We start from the raw sequence: 13,592 nt of genomic DNA, 5'->3' as shown, positions 1-13,592 counted from the left end.
GAAGAGATTCTTTTCGGTGGAGTAAAGAAGGTAAAGGGACACAGGTCCATATAGAGCTGTGAGAGCAGGAGGGCTCTCCAAGGTGGAAAATATTAGATTCTGGGATCTGGAGATAGCTTTAAGGAACAAAGAACCCCAGTAATGATTGAGACTAAATTTCCCACCAGCCAGGCAACCTAGACAGTCAGAGGAGTTAAATAAGGTTTAGAGAAATAAATGTATCATTTTTTACACACAAGTTATAGAATAAAAATCACTTCAACACAGCACCTCAGGAAGCCTCACAGTGCTTCCTGAAATCCTTATACTATCAGCAAAAAACTGCCTTTCCATGCCAGCCTATATTTTTGTTTTTGAGTATGTGTGTGTATAAAGAAGAACATATAGCAGCCCAAGACTCAAAAACTTAATTTGCAGTGACTGATTGGAAAATATGCTTTGGAGTTCCTGGAGGCCAAATATCTTAGCACTAACAATGTAACAGATAAGCCACTTCCGTGAAAGCGACTAAACTCCTATGACTGGCACTGACAGAGAACCACAAGTATCCATTAGGATAGCTATTTGGGAATTTCTTGATGCTCACAAACTAGTTTGACAGGTGTTCTCACCACATGAACCAGATCTCTTATGTAAATGTATTATGAAAAATTACAGTATCCATGGTAAAATAAGTCCTATAGCATTTACTATCTTTCTTCCCTAAAAAAATTCCTTTGATTAGTATATCCTGGAGGTGATAAAAGAGGTCAGCCAAAATAAAGATCCTTTCAATCTACCAATAATAGAAGTACTTCTTGAAAATGGGCTTAGAATGGCCACTACAGCCTGAAAACGTTGTGCTTAATTATCTATAAGTAGCATTAGGGTGCGTTTCTCCTCAGTGATGAGGCTGTGAAACTCAAACTTACTAAGGAAGTTTATAATAAGAATTATCATTATCTATATCTATTTAACTACATGATTCTGGGCTTTTGAAAGACTTGACACCAAGATACAGAAGAGAAATTGCCTGAATGCTTAACCTGTTGGTTAATGTTTAATTTGCTCTAATTTGCTTCACTTGTTCCAAATGGGAAGCTTCATGGTAACATCTTACCATCAACCTAGAAGTATAAAACTATGTTCCTCCTAGTGGGACACTTAAAATAATATTTCAATGCACAGAGTAAATACATATTAAGGGTTAGAATACAAAATATATACAAATTTGAGACTTGAAAGGAATTTCTTGCCACATATTCAGGAGTCTACTGCTGTTTCCATTGAAGTGGTATTTGTTCACCCACTCACTTTTATGAATACATAAAAAACTGAATATGTAAATGAACTTTAAAAGTAAAAAATAAATGTTCTGCAAGTTCAAGATGCTTTTATTACACAACACTATGCAAAGGGATTTCTGGGGGAGTCCTTGGGTCCTGAAGTTTTTTCTGTCCTACAGAATGGGCTCTTGTTTTGACAGTGTGCTGGGGCTGATATTTGGTGTTATACACAAGAAAAGCATGTTGGTTGGTAATATATTGATATACTGGCTGGTGTATAGTTGTAAACCCAAGTTCCTCTTGCCACTTATTCCCCAGAGCCCCACAATGTCCCCAATCCAGCAAATCCTTCCATCGAGGTGTCTGACTACCCCAAAGGCTTTTGTTGTTACCAGGCAGTACCCATGCCATAGAAGTTAAGTACTGTGAACACTTTCCATGTGTTATACTCTTTATTTTCCTCCTATGTTGGCCTTGAACGCCTTCTGTTCTTTTTAAATTTGCCTTTAGGATGAACTCCAGTCCTCATCTCAGCAACTGCCCTCCATGTAAATGGCATATAGTGATTAGTTAAGGCAAAGATGTGTCTCACCCACCCAAGCCTTGAGAATTTGACTAGGGTTACTGAAAGAGATGCATCTACTTTCCATTGGGATATAAGTGTGGTTAGATGTAGACAGAGGCTCATGGGCATCATCTTTGCTACCCCAGGAGAGAAGTGTAATTATGGATTGATGGTAACACAGAAAAAGCCAAATCCAGGGATGGTACCCTGGATCCACGTACTTGAGGCTGGCTAGATCTAGCCCCGGACTTTTTAGGGAAGGAGCCCTGAAACTCATCATTTTGCTTGAGTTGGGATGTCACTTGGACACCTTTCCAGGTGACATCCCCATTTCCAAAAGGTGAAGAAATCACAATTTTTCTCCGCAGGCTCTTAAGCCCTTATGACTGGTTTCTTCCTCTTCATCCAAATCTCTACTATTCATTAGTGTTAAAGTTATAGGTGAAGGTATAACCAGAAAACACCACTTAAGGCTGATTACATCCCTTGTATTTGCAAGGGAAGCATGAAGTCTAGATACGTTTAATAGCATCCAGGATAGAGAGACTGCAAAGGGAAGGACAAGGGAATGCCGGGAGAGAATTTAAACTGTGCCACAGAATTACCTGATGTCCACCTGGGCAATTACATGCTGACTAAATGAACTGCTGGATACTAAGACACAAAAAGCAAAATGGTCTCATGCCGAGGGAACAGCCTCTGTTCTCCACTATCTTATATCGAAAAGATAATGTGGAAAGAACAGGAAGTAAAATTAATATTTAGAAAACAGAAATTGAGATTTCTAACTACTCTCCATCCAAGGAGAGTTGAAGTGAGGAAGGAACAAACTGTAATGACTGTTGTGATTTGAGTTTTACTCTGCTTATGCCATTTTGCCATCGATTAACAGAAATAAAATGGATTGCAGGAATAGCTCTCAAAATGTGGTTTCTGTTCCAGCAACATCATTGCCTGGGAATTTGTTAAAAAGGTAAATTTTCAGGCCCTACCTCCAGACAAATCGGAACAGAGACTCTGGGAGAAGGTGGGGGGTGGTGTGGGTAGGGGGAGCAGTGGAGACTGCCAGATATCTGTGCTTTAATAAGCCATCCAGGTGATTTAGATGAATGTGAACATTCGAGAAGAACTGCTTCAGCGTCTGGTAAAAACTGGTAATGTAAGCATCACCTGGGGGAATTTTTTGAACTCTCCAGGGAGCAAGTCAATTTTTATCGGAATCCCTTAGGAGTGGGAATCAGGTATCAGTGATTTTTCAAACTCCACAGGCCATTCCTAAGTTCAACCAAGTTTGAGAACCACGTTTGAGGGTGTCATTGGCTCATGATAACTGCCACCTTTGGGGAATCCCAAACCACTGTGTTTGATCTTTCTGGCAATCTAAGTAGGAGCACAGGCTGAGAGGTGGCAGTGAGGTTGGTACAGGATCCCAGAGAACTAGAGCCCTGCAGTGCACATACTGTCTCAGTGTGCTCCTGGCTCTTAGCAACAAGAGCTTCTCCCCTCCATTATCCTTTACCACACTCTTCTTTTGCTTCATGGCATTTATCCCTATCAATATATATTTTTAAATGTTTATTAACCACTTTCCCAAGTAAAACTACAACCAAGGGGGTGGGGCATAGGTATTACCTTTTTGGCTCACCTTTGTTTCAATAGTGACTAGTTTAGTGCCTGGGATGCAGTTAAGCACTGTAATATTTGTTGGCTGATTGAAAATGCTTTGACAAAACACATATCACGAAAGAATAAATGAGGGCAGCCCGAGTGGCTCAGCGGTTTAGCGCTTGCTGTCCGCCCGGGTCATGATCCTGGAGACACAGGATCGAGTCCCACATCGGGCTCCCTGCATGGAGCCTGCTTCTCCCTCTGCCTGTGTCTCTGACTCTCTCTCTCTCTCTGTGTCTTTCATGAATGGATGAATAAAACCTTTAGAAAAAACAAAAAATAACTGAGGTTCTTCCTCAGCCACTGTGTTTCAGTGACTTGGCTACCCATAATTACACAGGTGTCCAAGTCAGTGAACTTTGGATATAGAAAAAGAATACATCAAATTTACCTTTTTAAATAGTAACATCATAAATTGAGTCAAAATGCTTAATTTTTCATTTATTTGAATAAGTAGGTTAATCTGAACCTTTCTTATAGCCTAACCCCTTTATATTAATAAGCCTTTCCTTTTTAATATCTTTTAAAATCTCGCTTTAGATATGATAATTTTTGTGAAGAAATTTAGGTGACCTTGGTTTATTTTCTCTGTCATTCACAAAGTTCAGCTTAAGGTTCTTTCTGGCGTGGCTAAAGTGATCCATCTTTTGCATAACTGAAGAGAATTACCATTGGGTCATATATCAGAAGCAGGTGGGAAGTATCTCATATTTATTACCTGCCATCTTTTTCCTTAAAAATTCATTTTTCATTAAATCACTTAAAACCATAGAAGTTAATAAATTCACTCATGCATTGCATCCCTGAAGATTAGATCATAATGTTCAATCAGTAACTATATGATTCAGTCTTAAAACTAGTAACAAAAACATTGACAGTTATGAATATATGAAAATGTTAAGACATACCTTGCTTAGTTGTGCTTTTACTATCACTTTGCCCTACTTTATAAGAACATGAAAATAGCTTATATAAAACATTTCCTGTAATAAGAGTTCAATACATTTTACACCCACCAAAGAAAACCAAAATTAAGCCAAAAAACTGCTCAATTCCTCACAAACAATATTATAAGCATAAGCACTAACCAGGAAGTGTCCCCAGAAGATAATTCAGCTTTCCTGGCACCTCCACATCATATTCTCTCATTCTGTTATAATTTATATTTCAAGTTATAAAAATCCTGATCAACGTTCCTAAATCGCTTCCAAGTATTTGTCCTGGCCACTCGAACCAGAGGCCATACCACAGACACAGAAGTCAAGATGATTCCTCAGTAAGTTAACCTTCTGAAGCTAAAATGAGAACACTTGCTTATTGAATACAAAGAAAAAAAAAAACAGAGGATGAAATATTCAATACCTTGGGTTTAGGACCTCATGGACAGCAGGCTTGCCTACATATTTAATGTCAGATTAGAATGCAAAGCATCATACCTATGTACTGCATGTGAGCACCGTTTAGAGTTTAAGAACAAGATGAGATAAAAAATGTGAAAGCAGCTTGGAAAATGAAATGATTGGAAAGGCTAGAGGAAAGCATTAGTCATACTGAGCCAAGACCATACTCAATTTTTTTAGACTATTGTCCAGAATGCCTACATGCCTCAGTTCTTATGTCCACTTCAAATCTGGAGAAAAGCAAATTGAGAAAAGCAAATTGAGTTTAATTTTTCAAAGAACCTACTTTCTGAAGTCTTCTGGCCAGCAGCCTGCTGCGTGGGCTTTCTGAGACCAGAGGCTGTAAGCAAACACTGAAGCATCAAGTGCCTGCAGGTGCGGACAATACACAGACACACACCTGTGTCTACGTGGGCCTGCTCCCTCTACAGGGAATAGGCACTGTCTAGAGGGGAGGCCTCCCTGCAGAGCTGAGCCAACTTATTCATTCCATCCTGCTTCTGACAGCTCGGCCAGCCTGATTCCTTTTCATTCCCTTTCTCTCTCATGTCACCATTCAGCATTAGGGGAGACAGTGACCTTTTCTTCATGTAATTCCTTGCTACTCAAATTATGGCCATAGACCAGCAACATACACATCACCAGGGAACTTGTTGAAAATGCAGAGTTTCAGGCCCCTCCCTGTCCATTGAGTCTGAACCTGCATTGTACCTATATTTCTGGATTTTTTTTCCATTTTTTTTATTGTGGTAAAATATGCATAATGTAAAATTTATCACTTTAACCATTTTTAACTATACAGCTCAGTGGTATTAGATACTTAATATTGTGGAACCATCATCACCATCCATCTCCATCACCTTGCAAAGCTGGAACTCTGTACCCATTAAGAAATATACCCATATTAAGAAACAAATTTCTTATTTATTAAGAAATAAATCCTTATTCCTCCTTCCCCCAAGCCCTGAAAATCAATATTCTACTTTCTGTCTGTATAATTTTGACTACTCTAGATATCTCATATAAGCAAAATCACAATCTTTGTCTTTTTTGACTGACTTATTTCATTACCATGTTTTCAAGTTTCATCCGTGTTGTGGTATATGTCAGAATAGCCTTCCCTTTGAAGACTAAAGATACTCCATTATATGTATATGCCATATTTTGCTTATCCACTCCTCTGTCAATGGGCACTTGGATTGCTTCCACATTTATCTACTGTGAAGAATGCTGCTATGAACATGCGTGTACAAATATCTCTTCAAAACCGTGCTTTCACTTATTTTGGGCCTATACCCAGAAGTGGAGTTACTGGATCAAATGGTAATTCTATTTTTAATTTGTTGAAGAACTGCTATATTCCTTTCCATAGAAGCTGTACCATTGTATATTCCCACGAACAGTACATAAGTGTTCAATCTCTCCACATTCTTGCCAACACTTGCTATTTTGGGGGACAGTTCTTGATAAGAGCCACCCGAATGGATGTGAGGTGGTTTCTTTTTGTAATTTTGATTTGCATTTCCCTAATAATCAGTAATATTTAGCATTTTTTTCATGGGCTTATTAGCCATATCAATATCTTCTTTGGAGAAGTGTCTATTCTAGTCTTGTATTTTTGAATTATTTGTTATCCTTAAGTTTTAGGAGTTCTCTATATGTTCTGGACATGAGTCTCTTGTCTTATATATGGTTTAAAAATATTTTCCCATTCCACAAGTTGCCTTTCTACTCTATTGATATGGACTTTTGATATATAAATTTTTAAAAAATTTCATGAAGTCCAGTTTTTCTGCTTGTTCTTTTGTTACCCGTGCCTTTGATGTCATAACCAAGACATCATTGCTAAATTCATGTAATGAAGCTTTTGCCCTATGTTTTCTTCTAAGAATTTTATAGTTTAAGGTCTTACATTTAGGTCTTTGATCCATTTTGAATTTTTTGTATATGGTAATAGGTGAGATTCTAACATCATTCTTTTACATATGGATCAGCACCAATTGTTTTACAATTGTTTGTAGCACCAATTGTTGAAAAGAAGGTTTTTTTCCCATTGACTGGTTTTGAAACCCTTGTCAAAGACCATTTGATCCTATATCTGAGGGTTTATTTCTGGGCTTTCTATTGCATGGGTCAATGTATCTGTCATTATGCCAGTACCACATTGTTTTGTTTGTATGTTTGTTAGTTTATGTAAATTCAATTTGCCAACATATAGTATAACACCTAGTGCTCATCCTACCAAGTACCCTCCTCAGCTACCCCAACCCCTACCCACCTCCCCTTCTGCAACCCTTTGTTTGTTTCCCAGAGTTAGGAGTCTCTCATGGTTTGTCTCCCTCTCTAATTTTTCCCATTCAGTTCCCCTCTTTTCCCGTATAATCCCTTTCACTATTTCTTATATTCCATGTATGAGTGAAACCATAGGATGATTGTTCTTGTCCAATTGACTTACTTCACTCAGCATAACACCCTTCAGTTCCATCCATGTGGAAGCAAGTGGTGGGTATTCATCTCTTCTGATGGCTGAGTAATATTCTAATATATATAAATCACATCTTCCTTTTCCATTCATCTTTTGAAGGATGTTGTGGCTCCTTCTACAGTTCAGCTATTGTGAACATTGCCGCTATGAACATTGAGGCCACATTGTTTTGATTGCTATAGCCTTATAGAAGGTTTTGCAATTAGGAGGCATGAATCCTGAACCTTTGTTCTTTCTTTTCAATATTGTTTTAACTTTAAAGGATCTTTTGAGATTCCATGTGGATTTTAGGATCATTTTTCTATTTCTACAAAAAAAAAAAAAAAAAAAAAAAAAACCTCATTGGACTTCTGATAGGAATTGCATTGAATCTGAAGATCACTTTGAGAATAGGCATTTTGACAATATGAAGCTTCCCAATCCATGAACATGAGATGTGTTTCCATTTATTTATGTCTTCTTTTATTTCCTTTAGCAATGCTTTATACTTTTCATCATATCAGTCTTTCACCTCCTTGGTTAAGTTAATTCCTAAGTATTTTATTCTTTTTGATGCTGTTGTAAATGGAATTGTTTTTGTAATTTCCCTTTCAGATTATTCATTGTTAGTATATAAAAATTCAATCTTTTTTTCTATTGACTTTATATTCTGCCACTTTGCTGAATTTGTTTTTAATTCTAGTAGTTTGTGTTTTTCTGTATGTGTTATCTTTAAAGTTTCCTTCATTTAGGATCATATCATCTAGAAACAGATACTCTTAGTTCTGTCTTTCTGGTTTGTATGCCTGTTTCTTTTCCATGCCTAATTGCACTGGCTAGCAATTCCAGTACTATGCTGAATAGAAGTGGTAAAAGTAGACATCCTTGTCTTGTTCTTCTCCTTAGAGGAAAAACATTGGCTTTTACCATTAAGCATGATGTTTGCTGTGGGCCTTTTGTATATGTCTTTCATTATTATAAATAGTAGTCTACCTCTATTCCCATTTTGTTGAATGTTTTCAATAGGGATTGCATTGAATGTGTAGATTGCTCTGGGTAGCATAGACATTTACACAATATTTATTCTTCCAATCCATGAGCATGGAATATTTTTCCATCTCTTTGTGTCTTCCTCCATTTCTTTCATAAGCATTCTGTAGTTTTTAGAGTAAAGATCCTTTATCTCTTTGGTTAGATTTATTCGTAGGTATATTATGGTTTTTGGCGCAAATGTATATGGAATTGATTCCTGAATTTCTCTTTCTTCAGTCTTATCAATAGTGTATAGAAATGCAATGGTTTCTGTGCATTGGTTTTATATCCTACCATGTTGCTGAATTGCTGTATGAGTTCTAGCAATTTTGGGGTGGAGTCTCTTTTGGGTTTTCCATATAAAGTATCATGTCATCTGTGAAGAGTGAGAGGTTGACTTCTTTGTCAATTTGAATGCTGTTTATTTCTTTTTGTTTTCCAATTGCTGAGGCTAGGACTTCTAGCACTATGTTGAACAGTGATGAGAGTGGACATGCCTGTCATGTTCCTGACCTTAGAGGAAAAGCTCTCAATTTATCCCCATTGAGAATGATATTCTCTGTGGGCTTTTTGTAGATGGCTCTTAGGAAGTTGAGGTATGTTCCCCCTATCCCTACACTGTGGACAGTTTTAATCAAGAAAGGATGCTGTATTTTTGTCAAATGCTTTTTCTGCATCAATTGAGAGGATCATATGGCCCTTGTCTATTCTTTTATTAGTGTGGTGTATCACATTGATTGATTTGCAAATGTTGAACCACCCTTGCAGCCCAGGAATAAATCCCACTTAGTCATGATGAATAATCCTTTTAATGTACTGTTGGATCCTATTGGCTAGTCTTGGTGAGAATTTTGGCATCCATGTTCTTCAGGGATATTGGTCTTTAATTCTCCTTTTTGATAGGGTCTTTGTCTGGTTTGGGGATCAAGGTAATGCTGGCCTCACAGAATGAGTTTAGTTTTCCTTCCATTTCTATTTTTTGAAACAACTTCAGTAGAATGGGTATTATTGCCTCTTTAAATGTTTGGTAAGATAAAAAAATAAAAAATAAAATAAATGTTTAGTAAGATTCCCCTGGGAAGCCATCTGGCCCTGGACTATTTTATTGTTTTTTGAAGGTTTTTGATTATTGCTTCAATTTCCTTGCTGGTTATGGGTCTATTCAGACTTTCTATTTCTTCTTGTTTCAGTTTTGGTAGTTTATAAGTTTCTAGGAATGCATCCATTTCTTCCAGATTGCCTAATTTGTTGGAATATAGTTGCTTATAATATATTCTTAAAATTATTTGTATTTCCTTGGTGTTGGTCATGATATCTCCTCTTTCATTCATTATTGTATTAATTTGAGTCCTTTCTCTTTTGTTTTTGATAAGTCTGGCTAGGGGTTTATTAATCTTATTAATTCTTTGAAAGAACCAGCTTCTAGTTTTGCTGATCTGTTCTACTCTTCACCTGCTTTCTATTTCATTGATTTATGCTCTAATCTTTATTATTTCTCTTCTCCTTCTTGGTTTAGGCTTTATTTGCTGTTCTTTCTTCAGCTCCTTCAGATGAAAGATTAGCTTGTGTATTTGAGATTTTTCTAATTTTTTGAGAGAGGATTGTATTGCAGTGTACTTCCTCCTTAGGACTGCTTTTTCTGCATCAAAGGTTTTGAACAGTTGTGTTTTCATTTTCATTAGTTTCCACAAATTTTTTAACTTCTTTAATTTCCTGGTTGACCCATTCATTCTTTAGTAGGATACTCTTTAACCTCCAAGTTTGAGTTCCTTCCAAATTTCCTCTTGTGATTATGTCCAAGTTTCAAAGCATTGTGGTCTGAAAATATGCAGGGAATAATCCCAGTTTTTTGGTATCAGTTGAGACCTGATTTGTGACTCAGTATGTGATCTATTCTGGAGAATATTCCATCTGCACTCGAGAAGAATGTATATTCTGTTGCTTTAGGATGGAATGCTCTGTATAGATCTGTGAAGTCCAACTGGTCCAGTGTGTCATTCAAAGCCTTGGGGATTACATTCAACATTCTAAAGTTATAACATTCTAACTTGAATTTATGTCAGCTTGACTTCAATAAAATACAAAAACTCCACTCCTTTACATGTCTGCCCTTACCCCTTTCTATTGTTGATGTCACAAATTTGCATCTCTATGCATAATGTGCCCAGAAACATAAACTAATAATTCTTTTAAATGCATTAGTCTCTTAAATTATGTGGAAAACAGAATTTATAGTTATAAATCAAAGTCACAAAAATATTAGCTTACAGACTGATAATTGCTTTTTAAAAATATGTAAGTGTATTAAATCATGGAGAAAACAAAAAGTGTAGTTACATACTATTGTTACAATAATACTTTTATCTTTATTGAAAGGTGGATTATAATGTGTTTTGGTATGTTATCTTTGAATTATCTTACTTGGAGCTCAAGGAGCTTTTTGGATGTTTACATTCATATCTTTCATCAAACTTTGGAAGTTTTCAGCCATGACTTATTCAAACATCCTCTGTCTCTTCTTTACCTGGGACTCCCAAAATGCATATCAACATACATATTTGATGCATTTGATACACCACTTGATAGTGTTCCATAGGTCCCTTAGGCTCTATTTATTTTTCCTCATTCTTTTTTTCTTTCTGTTCCTCAGACATGATAACTTTCATTGTCCTATCTTCAAGTTTGCTGATTCTTTCTGTTCAAATCTGCCTTTGAATCCTTATAATTGAATTTTTCATTTGAGTCAATGTACTTTTCAGCACCAGAATGGCTTTTGGTTTCTTTTAAGGCTTTCTCTCTATAATGGTATTCCCATTTTTTTGCATACATTATTTTCTTGATTTTTCTTCACATCTTCTTTTAGTTCCTTGAGAATCTTTAAATCAATTGTTTTAAAGTCTTTGTCCAGTGTATCTGCCATTAGGTCTTTTTCAGAGACACTTTTTGTCAATTTATTTGTTTCCTTAAATGGGCCATAATTTTGTTTTTGTATGCTTTGTGATTTCTTTGTTGAACACTGGACATTTGAATCCAATAATGTGATAACTTTTGAAATTAGCTTCTCTACTTCCCCAGAATTCACTGTTTGTTTGTTTGTTTGTTTGTTTGGGGGGGGGGTTGTTTTTGTATTGTTGTAGGCTCTCTGAGCCTAGGATCAGCCTGAGGTATAAATTTAAGATCTTCACAGGTTTTCATGACCTCTTCCCTTCTAATTTTCCCCATATATGCAATTGTTTTTGAATATCCCAGTCTTTAATGTTTGGTTTCCAAGAGGGGGAAAAGACCAATACAAAGGGAGATGCAAAGGGCACTCTTCCTTTAAGTTATGTGGAAGTCACTTCAGCCAGAGGAGGAGGTGCTTACAACAACGAAGAGATATAGAGCAAATGACTGTCCATCCACCTTTTTGTCTGTACCCCTGTGATTGGAAGCAGTAATCAGTTATTAGAGCACAGATTCTTAATATTTGGAAGATGAAGTCATTTTTGCCCTCCCTGGCTCTTGAAAGCTGTGTGCAGATTGGTTATTCTCGAGGAACATGTGTGTGTAGCTGCCTGCCGTGTGGCTGGGGTTGGGAACGAGTTAGCCATTACTGTTCTAGGAGATGTAATTGACAAAACTATGCACAATTTACCATCTAGGCCTTCCTTTAGAAGATGTAAGCCTTCAATGTAGTCCAGAGTTCCAAAATTCTGGCAGAAAGGTTCTGCTAGTGCAACTATTGTCAAGGTAGGAAGATAGATTCCTAGTGTTTCCCAGTTCGCCATCTTCCCAGAATCCTCTTAGAATCTGGGTGATCTCTATGCACATTTGAGTTTGAGAAAGCTGTTCTGAGTCACATTTGGCTCACCATTGGCTACAGGCCCTTTTCTTTTCTGAGCACATTTTCTCCATCTCCAGGCTTGGATGAAAACTAGCTTTTCTCTTGGTGGTGATACTTTATAACTTCCCACAAGTAAAGTCTTCCCTTTGTTACCTGTCCTTGGACTTCAAGGACAACAGATTGTTTTGTTGTGTAAATACCACTCTATTCAGTGCTGCTTCTGTGCCCAGGCACTGCTAAATGCTTGTACATACTTTACTTCATTTAAGCCTAACCATGAACTAGTATAAACAATGGTGTTATTATTTCCATTTTATAGAGGAAATCAAGCTTCATAAAAGTGCAATCTCCTGAGTAAGATCATTCAGTTAGTAAGTGTCAGCAGGGATTTGAACTTTAGTATATCCAAGTCCAGAGGCATTACCACTATTGCCTATCTCCTCATGCCCACTCCAAATTGAAATTTGTTAGCTCTCCTGCAACAATTCCATTGCCTTTTCGATTGGTTTCTTTTACTACTGTAAGAGATGATGACAAATTTAGCAGCTAACAACAGCACATATTTATTACCTCACAGTCTGTAGTTCAGAAGTCCCAAGGTGGTAGACTGGTTTCCCTGTTCCTGGTTTCACTTGGCTAAATTCAAAGTCTTAGACAGATCAAGACTCTGGAGGAAAATTTGTTTACCGACTCATTTTTACCAACTCATTTACATTACTGGCTGGATTGAATTCGTGGGTTATAGGATGGAGGTCCCTATTTTCTTGCTAGTGGTTGGCCAGAGGTCATTGTAGAGGCCTCTATATTCCCCAGTTTTTGATCCCCTCATCTTCAGTCAGCAAGAGTAGGTTGAGTCCTTCTTATTCTTTGGATCACTAGAATTCCAACTTCAGCCTCAACTTTTCTATTCTCAGATACAGAAAGTTCTCCACTTTCAAGGACCCATGTAATTAGATTGGACCCACCTTCCAAAATCTAGGATAGTCTCCTTATTTTAAGGCCCTTAAGCATAATTTGATCTCCAAAGGCCCTTTTGTCTTGCTGTATAGACTGTTTCCACATTTCAATTTTTAAGCCATGGACATCTTTGAGGAACCTTTCTACCTAGCATACCTCCAAGCTCACACCACTTAATTGTATCATCCCTTCCTCTCCTTGTCATGTTATTAATATTTTCAATTTTTCCTATAGCTACTTCAAATTGTGGAGTCTGGCTCTCTGACATTTTCCTCCTGTCTCATTCCTAACATCACCCTCCAGCGACAATTCTTTCTCACTACCAAGCATTTTCACTTCCAATCCACAATTCATGGTCATACTTGATTGTGCTGCTACTGATAGGGAACCTGTAATAAGAAACAGGAATTTGTTCCCA

This window comes from Canis aureus, chromosome 19, assembly GCF_053574225.1.
Source record: "Canis aureus isolate CA01 chromosome 19, VMU_Caureus_v.1.0, whole genome shotgun sequence".
NCBI lineage: Eukaryota > Metazoa > Chordata > Mammalia > Carnivora > Canidae > Canis > Canis aureus.
This window is presented reverse-complemented; position numbering follows the sequence as displayed.